Source organism: Lactuca saligna, chromosome 3 (assembly GCF_052625555.1).
Source record: "Lactuca saligna cultivar CGN05327 chromosome 3, ASM5262555v1, whole genome shotgun sequence".
Taxonomy (NCBI): Eukaryota; Viridiplantae; Streptophyta; class Magnoliopsida; order Asterales; family Asteraceae; genus Lactuca; species Lactuca saligna.
In genome coordinates this window covers 8,033,418-8,037,893 of record NC_136419.1, presented here as the reverse complement: position 1 = coordinate 8,037,893, position 4,476 = coordinate 8,033,418, and the positions used below count along the sequence as shown (strand labels likewise).

Here is a 4,476-nt window from a genome sequence, read left to right as displayed (position 1 = left end):
GTGGAGAGCTTGGCAATTTTGACCTTAGCTTTGATGTTGACTTTTTGAGCAGTTTGACTTTTGGTCAAACTTGGGTAGAATTGAATAATGAGCAAATGTTATATTAACCCATCAAACTTGTCGTGTTTTTTTGAAAGGTCATCCAACTTTTTTTTTTTGTACATTAAGGGAATGAACTCTTATTTTTCTGTTTTAAAATATCTTTATGTGACCTCATATCAGGTAAGCCTATAAAATATTTGTCTTGACCACTGTTTGACCTTTAGCATCCTTAATTTCAATTATTTTTGCAAAATTAGGTCGGAAATAAGGCCATGTTTTCACCTAAAACATTCCACCCAACAACATGAACATCCCTTTTAGATTCTTTAGTAGTAAATACATCATCTTCTCCAAACCCTAGAGTATGCAAAATACCCAATTTTCTGACATCAACATGTATCTTTCTCTTACACCTACGTGAAATCTCAAGAAATTTTTTCTCTTTCTTGATGTCATATGTGGATGCAAGAAACAAAACAAACTTTAAACCACCATCATTTTATTCACTATACTTCTCAATCACACTAACTACATAATAAATGAGCTCCTGTTGCGAAAGAGACAAGTATTTAGGATTACATTAAGTTGTATCCAGGAAAACAAAATCAACACCCATAAATTCGTTCACAACAGTTTCAGATTTCATAGAAATACAATACCTAAAGTCAACGATATGAACATACCTCTCGAAACTCCCATCTCCAGTCTGGATATTAAATAAGAACCGGACTACACCGGGGTAGTGATTTGCATCAACCAATTAAATCTCACTACCGTTGACCAAACTGACTCCGAAAAAGGCAAAGGCACCGCAAATGATTCCAAAACTTGAAGTACTTGAATAATAAGGCGGGAAGTAATCTCTGAACAAAAGATAATACCTTAGACTAGTTTGTATTGAGTCCATCATAGTGTTCCAAGTGGAAATGTGAGAGGAAATAGGATACAGAGTAGAAGCCGGATACTCGGAAGCCATAAACGATAAATTTATTTTTGGGCATAAGTTTGGAGAGGGGAAACCTATTTTAGTGGGAGGAGGTTGGAGGAGATGAGGCTACAATGAGATTAAAACCTGTTATAGTGGGTCAAGTGACTTTCTTACCAGGTCAAACGAGAGTTCATTCCCTTAACGTACAAAAAAAAAGTTAGATGACCCTTTAAAATAAACATGAAAAGTTCGATGGGCTAATATGACATTTTCCCTTGAATATTCTATAGAGCTGTTCAGGTGAGTTTCTCCTCACTGTACTCGTGGGTATAAGGCACCAATAATGACCCACTAGGTTATGTATCCTGGTATATAGGATTATGCTATGTTGATTAATATGTTGGTTTGGTAGATCTGTATAATTACATGTATTTGCTAGTTATATGTTTATCTATTATATATGACGACATAGTATGGGTGGGTTGAGGTTGCACTGATTTGTAATGTCGATTAACAAACCCGGGAAATCCAATTAGGAGATTGTACGCCAGTGATGATCCAGTTAGAAGATTGTGGGCCAAGGTGGCGATCCAGTTGGGAGATTATGGGCCAGGGTAATCCAGTCGGGAGACTGTGAACCCAGTATGTAATATGTATATTTGTTTGGTCGAGTGGGGTACTTTGGGGGAACTCACTAAGCTTTGGCTTACAGTTTGATTTCATGGTTTCAGGTACATCAGATGATCGGGACAAGGCGAATGCATGATTGTGCACATCATCCTTGGATATTTTGTTGATTAATGATTTTAGGATACTCTGATTTTAACTATGTTCTTGGAAACAATATGTTTGTATGGTTTATGGATTATTAAATGGTTTTAAAATGAAAAATTTTACTATGATTTTTGGGATGCTATAATGATTAATTATGTCAATACAGAATCTGTGATGTAATGAAAACAATGGGTGGGTTAGATCATGAGTCAAAATTGGAGTATTGGTATTTAACCGGGCTGTTGTGTGGATTTCCACAAGTTAGATAAAACATTTGGTGTTGGTTTCAACAGAATTGGATAATTTTGCCCCTATCTGAGATATGTGGAAACGGATAACAATGGATGGATATCGTTTTCCTGATTAGAAGTTGCATACTTTACCCTTAGTAGGATGTCGTTTTGGTTACCTTATTATGTTTTTTGTTTTGTATCTTTCTTCTCAAACATTGTATATTTTGTTCAACTTTCTGTTGGACACCTTTATTTATGTTAATATATTTTGGCCATTCAAAAAAAGTAACGTAAATATCATTCCTATGATTGAAATCTAATGGTTGAAATACAAAATTTCATACAAGATGTCTACGATTCAAATAGTGGCTAGTCTAAAATATATATATATATATATATATATATATATATATATATATATATATATATATATATATATATTATTCCGCAATTTATTTCCCATGTATTTTTTAGGGCAGACCAACATAAACCACTCAGATGATACGATTTACCATTTAAAAAAAAAATAACATAGATATCATATCTTTTTTTATTATTAGATTTTTTTAATATAAAAAACAATTCTTGTTTAAAATCAGATATTAAGATTGTCCCTTATTTAATGCAACTAGAAATTATCCCCTCCCCGTTTCACATGGAACCAGACCAAGAGTCTACTTATTTTTGTTTTATGGATGGCGTAATCTATAAAGTTTTATCAGGTAGGATCCATTTTTCTATTTTTTTTTTGAAACATGGACAACTTTACTAGAAAAAAACTGCACATTGACATTTTTCTGTGAATTACAAGAACAATTTTGTAAAAGCTACCAACATACGAAAGTATCGTGGTAAAAATCTTAAACCCAAAGAGTATACTGTTAAAACATGGACATTTTTTGTAAAAAAAAATACATAGTGACATTTTTGTAAATTACATTGACAAATTTTGGAATTTATTTTCTATATAATGACCAAATCTATCAACTAAAGTTTAAGATCCAAATGCAAAAAATGGACAAAGACTATGTCTCTAAATTACATAGACAACTTTTGTAATTTATTTTCTGTAAAGAGACAAAATCTGCAAATACAAAACTATTATAACAAAAGTCTAAAAGTCAAAACAAATACAATACAAATAAAAAAAATAAAACTATAATATTCCTATATAAGTTGGTTTTTATTATATATAATAATTTTCAATTACGTTGGTATAACCTTTTGAAATATAATACAAATTTGTGTAAGTATGTATGAATGGATTATAACAAAAAAAAAATGACTCATTAAAAACCAAAATAAAAATTATCATTGACATATATTGTTAGTTTTTTGAATAGATAACACACATCCAGTAAACCATACTTATAAACTATTTATTTTGTTCACGATGGGACCCTTAATCTTTTAAGAAAAATACACATTTTCAAACACTTTGGTACCACTATCATGAAAGCCTTTGATAATAATTAAATTGTTATTTAATAATTATTTTAATTTAATTAAATTTAATATATATATATATATATATATATATATATATATATATATATATATATATATATATATATATATATATATATATTGTAATATAATAACGAACATTCTTCTATATGATTTTATGTTTTTTTAAATTGTTGCATTTGTTAGCTAGTTTTTACCAAAATTTATTTTTCTATCAATAAATAATTAGGTTTTCAATTAGTCTATCGAACAACTTAAATCATAATTATATCAAAACTTTGTATAAATATCGCCAAAGTAGATCATAGACGGCCAAGAAAAATATTACTATATAGGAATCTCAAAAACATTTATGATTTTTACGTAAGTGTTAACCTGTATGCCTTTAAAATAACTTATGTTCATTAAGATTTGTAAGATATATGTAGTCTTATATTAACTTTAAAAAAGGACTATTATGGAGAGAAAGAGAGAAAGGGGATATATATATATATATATATATATATATATATATATATATATATATATATATATATATATATATATATATATATATATATATATATATAAGGGATAGTTCAAATAAAAACAGTAAATAGTGTGAGAACGTAAAAACACTATTTTTATGTTATTATTCTGTAATAAATTTTGTATCCACATCTTTATGTTATTATTCAACAATGAATAAATGAATAGTCATAGGTTAAACTACAATTAGAATTTACTACAAAAATGCATAAACATAAATTTATAATAGAATAATAACATTCTAATAAATATATGAATAACCAAACGTTACTATTCAATCGAGAATTAGTTCAACACTATACATATACAACATTCATTACAGAATAACAACATAAACATAATGTTTTTACGCTCACACTATTTACTGTTTTTATTTGAATTATATGTAAAGTCCAAGATTATCTTTCTAAAAGGGTCATTATAAAGAGAGTGGGGCAAAAATATATCATGTACCGATATGAAATACGCTACACCCTCTTTCAAAGACGGAGGATTAATGAGGAT

At 28.8% G+C, this 4,476-nt stretch overlaps 1 pseudogene; it reads right to left on the bottom strand.

Annotated features, from left to right (window-relative positions):
- Positions 1-295: 295 nt before the first annotated feature.
- LOC145035171 (DNA ligase 6 pseudogene) lies at positions 296-1,043 on the bottom strand (annotated as a pseudogene).
- Positions 1,044-4,476: the final 3,433 nt, after the last annotated feature.